Source organism: Lissotriton helveticus, chromosome 6, assembly GCF_964261635.1.
Source record: "Lissotriton helveticus chromosome 6, aLisHel1.1, whole genome shotgun sequence".
NCBI lineage: Eukaryota > Metazoa > Chordata > Amphibia > Caudata > Salamandridae > Lissotriton > Lissotriton helveticus.
This window is the reverse complement of record NC_136067.1, coordinates 2,037,752,493-2,037,765,136: the sequence shown is the minus strand read 5'-3', so window position 1 is coordinate 2,037,765,136 and position 12,644 is coordinate 2,037,752,493. Positions and strand designations below refer to the sequence as shown.

The 12,644-nt window shown below is 48.4% G+C and overlaps 1 protein-coding gene across 8 annotated transcripts in view; it reads right to left on the bottom strand.

Moving 5' to 3' along the window:
• DNMT3A (DNA methyltransferase 3 alpha) overlaps nt 1-12,644 on the bottom strand; it is a 2,120,215-nt gene that overhangs the window by 14,434 nt on the left and 2,093,137 nt on the right. The gene's annotated exons all lie outside the window — the stretch shown is intronic.

Sequence of the window (12,644 nt, the reverse complement as noted above, 5' to 3'; positions counted from 1 at the left end):
AGTGTTCTGTAGATGGTGCCTGCGGGTGCAGGGTGACTACTCCTTAGTCACAAGGGAGAAATCTTAGGAAGAAGTCTTGAGTTCCTTTCGCAGAAAGTAGTTTCAGGATTCAAAGATGATCTGATTTGGAAGGGGGCCAGTCTCTACCTTTATCCTGTAAAAAGGGGCTGGCACGCGACTAGGTCCTGCCCTATGGGTGGGACCAGGAGGGGGGTGGTTACACCCACTTCCTTGGCGGGCTTTTCCCCAGCACAGGGTCTGGAGTGACCCTGGAACTGGTTCCAGCCAGCCTATGCACAGTGAGCACCGGGGTGCCACGTGCAGTCACCTTCCTCTAAAGCCCTGCCTACCTACAATACACAAAACCCTGTCTGGGACGGTGCTGGCACCGCCCCTGGCAGGAAACCCTTTGTCCTTATCTCCTGCTCTGGGAGGACTCCCAGCAGCAGGAGGGCAGACTTGTGTCTCGGTGGCAGCATCCATTTTGTGGATGCTAAGGCTCTGTCTGACTTTTAACCGGGTTATAGGTTACAGGCATGTCGTGTCCCTCTAGAAGGGTGGAATGCTAACCCCGTCGCCAGAATTGGCGAGGGGTTAGTATTCCAATTCGTATGACACCTTACTCGACATGTTTTGATAAAGCGATACCAGAGTTGGCACATAACCGCGAGGATTATAATGCACTTAAGAGTATATGGTATGCGATATCATGGAAACGGCTAAGGGATGGATCCCGAAAGCCGCAGACAGGCTCAGCTCATGCTAGAGCACCATCTCACACGATTCCAAGCACTCTGCCTTCAGGATTGTTAAGGCCTGCTATAGGAGTGACTGATAGGAGATCTGTGTGTCCATTTTAGGGTTAGATATAGGTATACTATATCTAAAGCAAAGGGTGATTACACCACCTTGCCCCAGCTGTCAAGCAGCCAGTTGTGTCAGATTTGGATGGCCAGCCAGGGGTGGCATAATACATGCTGCAGCCCCTGGTAGGCCCTGGGTACACCTATGCCCTGGGTACCTAAGGTACACTGTACAGGGACTGATAAGGTGACTCAGTATCCAATTTAGATATGTACCTAAGGTACATGGAATCCATTTTACAGAGAGAGCAGTAGGCCTGGGGCCCTGAATAGCAGGGTCCCAGGTCAACTAAGTCAGAAAACCAGCAAAACACCAGGCAAAAAGTTGGGGGCAACCATAGTCAGGGGTCAACCTTCCTACATAACCCCCCCCCAAACGAAAGGAGATAAGGCTATCCTTGTCCAGGTAAGCCTATATTGCCTAAGTGGCCATTTAAGGAAGTACCAGCACTGGCATGGTTACCCCCTATGTCATGGTCCACTAAGCAATCCCTCACCCTAAGGGTGTCTGAGGGTCTCCACCATAGGGAATCTCTACCTGTGGTGTGTTTTGTCAAAGAAAAAGGCTGGTGCTGAAATGGAGTACTGAAGTGAGGCTCCACTAACTTTGGGCTCAGCTTCCTCCAATCATCATCCACCATAGAGGCCTTTCTTTCCAAGACTGAGTTGTTTTGGGCTCTCAGGGTCAACCTCTGGCTACCTACAGTTGGAGGTTGGGTCCCTCTGTTTGGCTTACTGGAGGGACAGGTCAGGTCTGGGGCCCTCAGGTCCCAAGTTTGGCTGTGCCCAACAGTGTCCATCTGTGGGAGGTCCCTAACTAATTTTAAGGGGGATCCCTCAGGAATGTGTCTTATTTTCACTTGGTTAGGTCTACTAGCTTCAGTGCTCTTAATCTGCTGATTGGGAAATTCTTTTGGACAGGGGGCCCCTTGGGGTCCAACACTGGCCTCCCTGACCCCTACAGCCCTGGGCTGACTGAGGCAGGGTAGAGAGGGGCAGGTTACCTGCTCCAGACTGGGTCCCACCTTGGAAGGGTCCACTGACATCAGGGGTTCTGCCAGGCTAGGCCTGACTACCTCTGTGGCAGTTGCTTCACAAGGGGTCAGATCAGTTCCCTGAGGAGGCTGATCTGTTCCTAAAGTCTGGTGGGAGGGAGATTTCTCTTCCTCCTCAATACTCTCTGTCTGAGTGGAGTGATCCATAGTTTCAGGCTTCACAACACTGTCATCTGTCTGAGTTTGAGCTGTGGCCATCACAACTCGCCCAACCTTTTCAGGAGGGGGCTCAGTTTGGGTGTGGGCTGTTACCATGACAGCCTTGACAACCTGTTCTGGGAAGGAAGTTGTCTGAGATTGGGTTGTGACTGGCACAACCCTCCTGACCTGTTCAGGGAGGATATCTTGGACTGGGGCTGTGGCTACCACTGCCCCACTAACCTTACCATGGATGTTTACCATTCTAGAATGGGTTTCTTGCTCTACTTCAGCCCAGGCTGAGAGCTCTAAATCATTCCCCAGTAGGCAATCTACAGGCAAGTTTGGTGACACTGCCACTCTCTTGTGGCCAGTGACACCTCCCCAGCTGAGATTGACCACTGCCATGGGATGATCTCTCTGTACTCCATCAATATTGGTTACCTGGTATGTGGCACCAGGTAAAAGTTGCCTTGAGGGGACTAGACTCTCAGTCACCATAGTGATGCTAGCCCCTGTATCTCTATAGGCCTCAACTTTTATACCATTGATGAGGGGCTCCTGTCTGTACTTGCCCAAAGTGTTGGGACAAGTTGTGAAGTTGGCAAACCCCATGCCAGTCTCACAGACAAGAGTATCTAAGTTTGGGGACCTGGTTAGGCCAGAGTCCCCAGGAACTCCCAGAGTAAATGCACCCAAATTCTTGGGGGCACTCCCACCACCTGGGGGATTACTACTAGTAGTAACAGGAGGTTTGGGAATGTTACCTGGGGGTATGTTTTCCTTATTGTTATTCTTTGGGCAACTGCTGTCAGTTTTTAAATGACCCACCTGTTTACAGGGATAACAATAAGGTTTCTTCTGATTGTTGGAAGGATTCTGGGACCCACCCCCCTCAGAGGATTTTTGGGGCCCTGGTGTGGTTTGATCTGAAGATTTATTCCCACCCTTCTCTTGAGGCTTGGTTGATTCCTTTTTCTGGTCACCACCTTGGTTCTTGGGCCTAATCCTGGTTCTGACCCATTTGTCTGCCCTCTTACCCAATTCTTGTGGAGAGGTCAGATCAGAGTCTACCAGGTGCTGGTGTAATAACTGGTTCTGACAATTATTTAAGACTTGCTCTCTCATAATTAGATTATACAATCCCTTGAAATCAGTAACCTTACTACCCAGTAGCCAGCCTTCCAAAGCCTTAGTGGCACAATCAACAAAGTCTGACCAGTCCTGAGACTGAGTTTTCTGGGTGTCTCTGAACAGCAACCTGTACTGCTCAGTGGTTAAACCAAACCCATCAACCAGTGCATTTTTCAGGACCTGGTAATTGTTAGCATCCTCCACTCTTGTAGTGAGGAGCTTATCTCTACCTTTACCATCAAAGGAGAGCCACAGTATAGCTGCCCACTGACTCTGGGGAATGCCCTGCACAGTGCAGGCCCTCTCCAGAGCAGCCATCCATTTCTGGATGTCATCCCCTTGTTTAAAGGGGGGCACTATTTTTGTCAGGTGTTTAGTATCTAAACCCTTCTCTCTATCTCTTGGGAGATTGCTGCCACCAGTGGGAGCTAGCCCACTCATCTGCTGCTCTCTTGCCAGGGCAAGCTTCTCTTTGGCCAGGGCAATTTCTTCCCTTTCAATCCTCAGTTCAGCTTGTCTCATCCTAGCTTCATGCTCCCTTCTCTGAGGGGAAGTAAACCTCCTCTGTGGAGGATTCCTTCTCCCCTGAGAAGAGGCATTAGAGTGCAGAGATCTATTGGAGTCCCTAGAAAGAGATCTATCTCTCCTAACTCCAAGGTTAGGCCCACTTCGGGTTAGTACTGGGGGGCCCCCAGATCCTAGCCCAAGTAAGTCTAAGTTGGTCCTAGTTAGCCTTCTGACTACCTCAAGACCCTTGTCTACCTCATCCCCAGAGAGTACCTCCTCATCCTCCTCCTCAACTGCTGAATCAGTGTTGGGGAGGTCTGGATCCCCAGAGGTTCCCTCTAAGGCTGGCATGCTCTCATGTAACTGAGAGAGCTTTCTGGCATCATATGTCTCTAAGAGACCTATCAGAAAGGGAAGGGTGGGGTTAGACCCCTGCTTCAGTTTCCTGGAGACACAGAGTTGCCTCATCTCCTGAAAATTGAGAGCTGCATATCTTGAAGTGACCTGTGGAGGGTCAACACTGACCAGGGGAGTCTCAGTAGAGTCCCCCTGAGTCGACATGCTTTTCTAGTGAGGTGTAAGTGGTGCACTTACCTACACTATATGTTTGCCTACTGATCCCTTGCTAGAGTTGTAGTTTAGGGTGTGCTAGGCCCTAGGAGCTACAACAGCTGGTTCAGTAGAACTCAGAGTATTCTAAGCTAAGTTATATGTACCTTTAGTACTTATGTGATCTTTCACAAGATATTCTTAGGGCATGTGTGGTAAAACAACAGCAAGCTCAAATCCCAACCGCTGCTCACCAATGTGAGAAGTTGGCCTGATGTGCAGTGTTCACTATTCTAGTGATCACTATATATCAGTCCAAACAACCCTTATTGATGATTGGTTGTAAGTCAACCTTATAGACCAGCTATCCTAGTAGCATGGATACGAGCAGTCTAAGGCTAAGACTCTAGAGGGCGTGTTAAGCCAGCTGTTTTACCATCACATTACCCCTTGAACACCCAGTGAAAGGACACCACACAAGTGTTATGAAAATAAACAATGTATTTATTAGAATCACAACAACCCTGTACTCTTTATGAGGACAGGGTGCTAGGCACACAACAAAACTCTTACGAAAATACTTTTAAGTTAGCACGTTACACAAATGCCCGAGGGGCACGAAAAACCATATACGCTAAAAGTGGAATGCGAATTACTAGCAGGTAAGTAACAGTTCTAATAGGCTTTGGAATCGCTAGGACTGGACTAGGGAATCGTTAGATTACTACTAGGAGGCCCAGGGGACTCGGGTGCAGAGGGTGCACTCTCACGCGGGATGCGGGACAAAGTCTATGGAGGCTAGTAAAGGCAAAGTTAGTGTTCACGGGCGAACCCGACCTGGTAGGGAGAAAACGACAGTGGATCCTGACCCTTGGATAGTGAGGCTATGCTGGGACACCGGAGTGCCGAAGTTACCTAGCCCAGGGGCTGCAGCTGCATAGGTCTGAAAAGACGTCGGGGATCTCGTTGCCGGACCAGGAGCCTGGAAGGAAGAAGTTGCTGGCAGGCGACCAGTGAAGGAAAGTTCGATGGATCCAAGCCTGGATCAAGGAAGAAGAAACCTGAAAGCAGAGGGGACCAAGTTCTTGAATCACTAGCCAGTGATTAAGTGGGCACCAGGATGGCACCGGGCGAAGTCACCGCAGTCAGGTGAGTGGGCGCTGCTGGGCTCTGCAGTCTCTCGGACCAGGAGGCGTTGTCGGCGACCAGGATGGAGGTGCGAGCTGTCCCACGAAGGATGAAGTCGTTGGCGTCGAAGTTACCCAGGATTGGGCAACAAGCCTTGGCTAATTCAAGCCCACGCGGTGGACTCAAAATGGCGTCTTGAGTGGACCAGGAGGGTCCAGGGTGCTCCTCTTCGGGAAGGGAGCAAGGGCCAGTCTGGAGCAACCAGACCAGCAGCAGAAATGTCGTCGGGCGTCGTCAGGGAGGCCACAAGCCAACGGGCTAGTAGCCAAACAACGCGGTGAGCAGCGGAAAGCAGAAGGGCCCCACGCAGATCGTGGAGATGCTGGGGGGCTGCACTTCGGAGCTGGAGCTGCTCAGAGTCGGGGCTTCTCGGACCCCAAAGCACTCACCAGTGGAATACTCGGTGGGCTTGCTGTGCAGAAGTCGTGCAGTCTTGGCGATGGCCGGTCCCTCGAGGTCTCGTCGCACCCACGGTTCTCAGCTGTGCTGTAGAGGTGGGTAGAGGTCAGAGGTGCCAGGGAAGCCGGGTCTCGTCGAGCTGGGCAGTCGGATTCCGGAGGAAGGACGTGCAGCAGACCGCAGTGTTCTGTAGATGGTGCCTGCGGGTGCAGGGTGACTACTCCTTAGTCACAAGGGAGAAATCTTAGGAAGAAGTCTTGAGTTCCTTTCGCAGAAAGTAGTTTCAGGATTCAAAGATGATCTGATTTGGAAGGGGGCCAGTCTCTACCTTTATCCTGTAAAAAGGGGCTGGCACGCGACTAGGTCCTGCCCTATGGGTGGGACCAGGAGGGGGGTGGTTACACCCACTTCCTTGGCGGGCTTTTCCCCAGCACAGGGTCTGGAGTGACCCTGGAACTGGTTCCAGCCAGCCTATGCACAGTGAGCACCGGGGTGCCACGTGCAGTCACCTTCCTCTAAAGCCCTGCCTACCTACAATACACAAAACCCTGTCTGGGACGGTGCTGGCACCGCCCCTGGCAGGAAACCCTTTGTCCTTATCTCCTGCTCTGGGAGGACTCCCAGCAGCAGGAGGGCAGACTTGTGTCTCGGTGGCAGCATCCATTTTGTGGATGCTAAGGCTCTGTCTGACTTTTAACCGGGTTATAGGTTACAGGCATGTCGTGTCCCTCTAGAAGGGTGGAATGCTAACCCCGTCGCCAGAATTGGCGAGGGGTTAGTATTCCAATTCGTATGACACCTTACTCGACATGTTTTGATAAAGCGATACCAGAGTTGGCACATAACCGCGAGGATTATAATGCACTTAAGAGTATATGGTATGCGATATCATGGAAACGGCTAAGGGATGGATCCCGAAAGCCGCAGACAGGCTCAGCTCATGCTAGAGCACCATCTCACACGATTCCAAGCACTCTGCCTTCAGGATTGTTAAGGCCTGCTATAGGAGTGACTGATAGGAGATCTGTGTGTCCATTTTAGGGTTAGATATAGGTATACTATATCTAAAGCAAAGGGTGATTACACCACCTTGCCCCAGCTGTCAAGCAGCCAGTTGTGTCAGATTTGGATGGCCAGCCAGGGGTGGCATAATACATGCTGCAGCCCCTGGTAGGCCCTGGGTACACCTATGCCCTGGGTACCTAAGGTACACTGTACAGGGACTGATAAGGTGACTCAGTATCCAATTTAGATATGTACCTAAGGTACATGGAATCCATTTTACAGAGAGAGCAGTAGGCCTGGGGCCCTGAATAGCAGGGTCCCAGGTCAACTAAGTCAGAAAACCAGCAAAACACCAGGCAAAAAGTTGGGGGCAACCATAGTCAGGGGTCAACCTTCCTACAGAGGCCAACAAGCATACCTATGGTGTGGAACTTTAAAATGGCATTTTTACGGTAATTTATTATCCTCCCAGTCCCTTGTGAGTGGAATAACCTTGCACAAGCTATGGCTTAGCAGCTCTGTGTCAGCCCTAGTGATAAACAAGGCCTTCCTTCTCCCGGGCGCCCTGGGCTCTGGAGTCCGGCGGTTCATCACGGCGCAGGTAGAGGAGGAGTCCTTCGCGGCCTCCATCCGCTGCCTCCTGCCCTGCCTGCGTCTGATAGGGTGCCTGCCTCGTAGCTGTGAAATCCGCTAGAAAAATGTCATTGCGCAAATGCCACAACATGTCCCAGGGCTGGGCCGTAAATCAGATACAGTTGCAAAACCGTGACTTGTTAGGAAAGCTGATGCGCGCGAGCCCCAGTGAAGTGGGGGCACGCCACGAGAGTGTAATGTTGTGAACCCAGCTGACACTCACAGGCAGCTTTCAATAGCCCCACCCCCCGAGAATTTTCTCGGTTTGCCTGTAATGGTAAAGCAAGAAATGTTAGATCTGTACTGAGCTGTTTTCCTTCAGCTTTTAGTTGACCGGAAAGCACCGCGAGGAGTGAAAGCGATCAGTATTGAGCGTTAAATCCAGCGGCCGCGGAATTGACTGGTCACCTGATTGGCCTCCTCGCGCACACACCGAGTGCTCCTGCTGGGACGGACATCCCTCTGGGCAAGGATGTCAAGCTGTTACAAAAAGGCAGGCCGGTGTGTAGTAATGTCAGCCGCGCACACGGCATGCATAATGCATGCACCTTGCATAGTAATAAGTGGAACAGCCGGGATGCATTGTTGAGCTATCCTGAAGCAGATGCTTCCTGCGTGCTGACTGCATCCGGGACTCTTTGACGTGGTCGTTCCGAATACTAGAATATGCCGGGCCTCAGATGACGTCACGTTGGTACTGTTAAACAATGTCTCTGTATTTAAGGCTGTGGAAGTGTACATTTAGCTCTGCGGCGCGAAGTCCATGGTTGATGGGTGAGTTTGCTACGGTTTTTCATGCAGAATGTTTTTAAGATTCTGCTCAAAGCTGAAAGGCGGCGCGAGCTGTCTGTTATTATAGTGTTATGAGTTTTTCTTTTTCCAAATATAAAACTATTTTTAGATGTATGGCTTTTCAGAGTAAGGTTTTCCTTTTAAGGCCGTGTAATCTATATACGTACAGAGAGGGAGGGGCTCACAAAGCCCATAGGAATGTTTTTGATTGTTTGTTTTGTTTTAATGGGGGAGTACTGGGTAGGACATAACACCCGCCAAGATGCACAGGCACCAGGACCCAGAGGCATGAGGGCGCAACTGAATGCTGATTATTGCTGTATTTCCAGTTCAAAAAGCAACCAGGGGCCCATTTCCTTACCTGTCCTTGGCCCACGAAACACTGGCTACGCCGCTGATGTAAATAGGGTCAAAAAAGAAAACAAGCGCACGCATTTAAAAGAAGTATTTAAATGCGGGAGGGTGGGGAGGGGAGTGGGGGCGGGCCGCGAGGATCCCTTTGAAGTAAAGCTGGGATGTTAATTAGGGGGAGGAGAAGTGAGGCAATGCAAGGCGGCTGGGGAGCAAATGACAAGCTCATGCTGACAGAGGTTAGAGTTGCATCAGGAAAGCTAAACCAGCAGGTGGATGCGCGTTCACGATCACATGCACTTGTGGAAATCCGCCGGCTGGTTTAGCTTTCCTGATGCAACACTAAAATTCTCCCCTATCCATTCCTGCGGAATGGGATAGGCTCGACCTAAAAAATGTCTGCTAAACGTGCTAAAAGGGTGCGGAGGCTGACAAGCAGAAGTTAGTAACCAAGGGAGAGCACAGTATGAATGCATTTATTTCAAAATTCTAGTAAACAGTTTAGCAGACAGATCTAGAACACTGAAAGGTGGCCAACAGTTTAAAGAAAGGGTCATTCATCCTAAGTTTTATTGAGGAGTTACAAATAGCACTGTTCCTCACGTCACATACTTGCTTCCAAGGTAGTACAGTTCAAAATGAAAAGTCAAGATTGTGCAATAGTATGAATTTAACTGCCTGTGGGGCTTGACCCAGCTCTGATGTTACATTTACTACCACCAGTTGTATTTGGTCGAGTTAAAGGCTAGCCTGGACAACTCAATTTTTAAGAGTTTCTTGAAGTACAGTTAGCTCAGTTCTGACCTCAAGGTTAAGTTCAAAGTGCATAGCTTTGGGTCTGCTGTCATTTTTGATCTCATATAGGTTTGTTAAATGATCAGATGAGACACAGCTGATCAGAGATTATTCTTCAGAGGCGACATATTGCATGTACCCCGTTTTTTTCTTTCCATACGCTTTATATACACCATACTGAGCACTTTAAACTTGATTTTCTCATCTCCTAACAACCAAAGACGAGTTTTCACTGCTGTGCTGGCTTCAGATAGGCATGCCGTTGAGTTTTCAGGCACATCCTGGTTACAGTTCTCTGCGGAATTTGAATGTTTTCAGTCAATTGTTTTTAAGTCCAGTACATACCATAGTACTAATACTGTGCCATCACAAAACACTGTCATTCCTATACAATGGGTGAAAAACGGTAAGGTTTTGATCTTCACAGCTGCAAACTGAAGCACTTGACCGACAATGTTGATTTGGCTTGAAAAACACATACCAATGTTAAGCTAAACTTGCATTTTCTTTACCATGGGTATGTAGGTAACAGACTTTCCTGATCACGTGGTCACTCAAAGTGGGTAGATGTTCGTCTATTCTGCCAAACACAAAGATCCTCATCTTTGTTCAATTTAAATATAATACATTTTCTTGCATCAGCTATACATGTGATTTTATTACAGACTTCTGGCCTACCTATGACTTTTCGAATAGAATTTGCATCTGGGCATTGGCATGTGAAAGAGCACCCTATGTTGAGGTGAGACTTGTGGTATAGCATAGGATTCCTTCTCAGATGATGATGTTGCCAAACAAATGTATTCTTGTTCGCTGCAATCACAGCTGAAGGTGCAGATCCAATCTAGAGCTTTGCTGGTGATGCATGCATAGTTCTGAAGCTTTCTCAAAAGCAATGTATGGTCAATTGTGCCATACGTAGAAGAAGCAAAAGTGAGGTCAAGCATATCGGACCCAATTGCCTATAAGGATTGTGTGATTATTACTTGAGGTGGGTACTTTACCCCCTCAACTAATAACACATTTTCTTGCACAGCCTAAAGTACATTTTAACAAAGTTACTTTACTGCTAAAGTTATCAAAAATCTAAGTCAGATTTTTAAAAACTAAGCAGAAAATAACTTGTAAGCATTTTGTCAGCCCTTCATAAGCGAAAGTGAAAATTAAAGCTTTTAAGCTAAAGTAGGCCTTTAGGGAAAAGTCTAGTCTAGCCTACATGGTAAAAAACAGTTCTTGGGTTTTATTTCACGATGAGGGCACACTAACCCAAATAAGTGGTGTGCCCTGGTTGTTATTTATTTTTACATATCATCACCATGCCCTGAGGGCTTACAACGCACGCTTAAGGGATGATTTTTTTCAATTGATAAAAATAGGCATTTCCTACATGGAAAATATTTTTTCCCGGTCATGTATCACTCCAGTGCATTCAAAATGCTGCTTGGCTAAAGCACAATAGGGCTCTTGGCAGAATTTCTTGTTGTTGTTGCATATTTGAAGGTATTTGGTCCACATATATTTAACTTTCCATGGCTCAGGTGTAAAAAAGGCACCATTTGCAATGGCCTTACAGGAAAGTTAAATTGACCGAGCAGGGAGTTGCAATGTAGAGCCCATGGTTGGGGGGGAAGACACTTTAATACTGTTTCGCAGTGGTAAAAGCGTGCAGTCCAAAAAACAAAGCAAACGGTCTGGTAGGACCATGCTGAAAAGGCGGATTTGCTACAAAGGGACTTTAACTTGGCCAAGGATGACAATGCTGATAGACCCAAAGGGAACCATGCTGACTAAGTAGTTAAGGACAACTGATGGGTGATGTAGGCCTGTGAGACTTTAAAGAACGGGATAGAAGAATGACCAAGAGTATACACTTATGCCATGTCCACACATTGCTTTTAAGAATACATTTTTTCTTTGTGAGTAACCCTCTGACTCATATTGTGTGTGGTTCGGATCATTTGTTATTATGGAAATAATTGTATGTTAAAGGCAAACTACCAACATTAGCTATTAAAAGAGCAGAATTGATTATATACCCCCCCAACCAAAATTCTTAGGAATTAGGAAACAATCCAGGTCTTACTTAGCATGAAAGCCAACAATCGAAAATTAAAAGACAAATTATGGAGGTAGTTACCCTCTCTGGCATTCTGGTTTTAAAGACGAGAATTGAGGTGCTTTCCATTCCTTCTAGAAGGAATTGCCTCTGGAGTGATTTAGTCCTTTTGTGTTGTGGTTCTGTGCTCTGCCAACTCTCTTGCCTTCAAAGGGAAGAATTAAAAGCTTCCATTGCACAGTTGGAAGGCTCTCAAGGTTAATAGGGAAACTGACCCGGATGACTTCACTAATGGTGGGCGGTGTGGAGTGAGGTTAACAGTTAGTATTGCTTCTAACGCACAAGTTACTTACCTTTGGTAATGATATATCTGCAAGAAACAGTAGTTAGTGTTAGATTCCTTACCTTAGAATATCCCCAGTCGTCACTGGATCCGGAAAGTTTTGCGTAGCAGTACCCCTGCGTGTTGGTAGGCGTCATCTGCGGCTCTGCGTCCGGCGTCGTGATGACTTTGTCGGAGCACTTAGACGCCACCCTCGCGCAGTGACGTCAGTTCTTGTACATTGCTTTCCGCACCAGGAACGCAGAGCCATACCAGAGACCGACACTGGTGCCATGAAACTAGGGCCTTCAAAGGGAGATACCTTAACCCTAGATATCGGTTCGCAGAACGGGGAGGATCGGGGTGGCGGTAAGGAATCTAACACTAACTACTGTTTCTTACAGATATATCGTTACCGAAGGTAAGTAACTTGTGCATCTGAAAGAAACAGATTAGTGTCAGATTCCTTACCTTAGAATAGATACCCCAGCAATACCAACCCCGGTGGTGGGTCTGCGAATTAAGATCACACCAGAAAGTCCTGGAGCACGGAACGGCCGAAAAAGCCATCTCTCCGGACTTGGCAGTCCAGGCAGTAATGCCTAGCAAACGGGTGCAGTGAGGCCCACGTAGCTGCCTGACAGATGTCCTGCAAGGGGACTCCCAGACTCAGGGCAGTAGTAACCGCCGTAGCCGAGTGGAATGGGCCCTCAGCCCAACAAGAGGCTCCTTTTTTGCCAAGGAGTAACAGACCTTGATGCACAACACGACCCACCGGGAGATGGTCCGTTTGTGCTCCGCCCGTCCCTTCTTAGCGCCCACGTAACCAACAAAGAGCTGGTCGTCCACCCGGAACT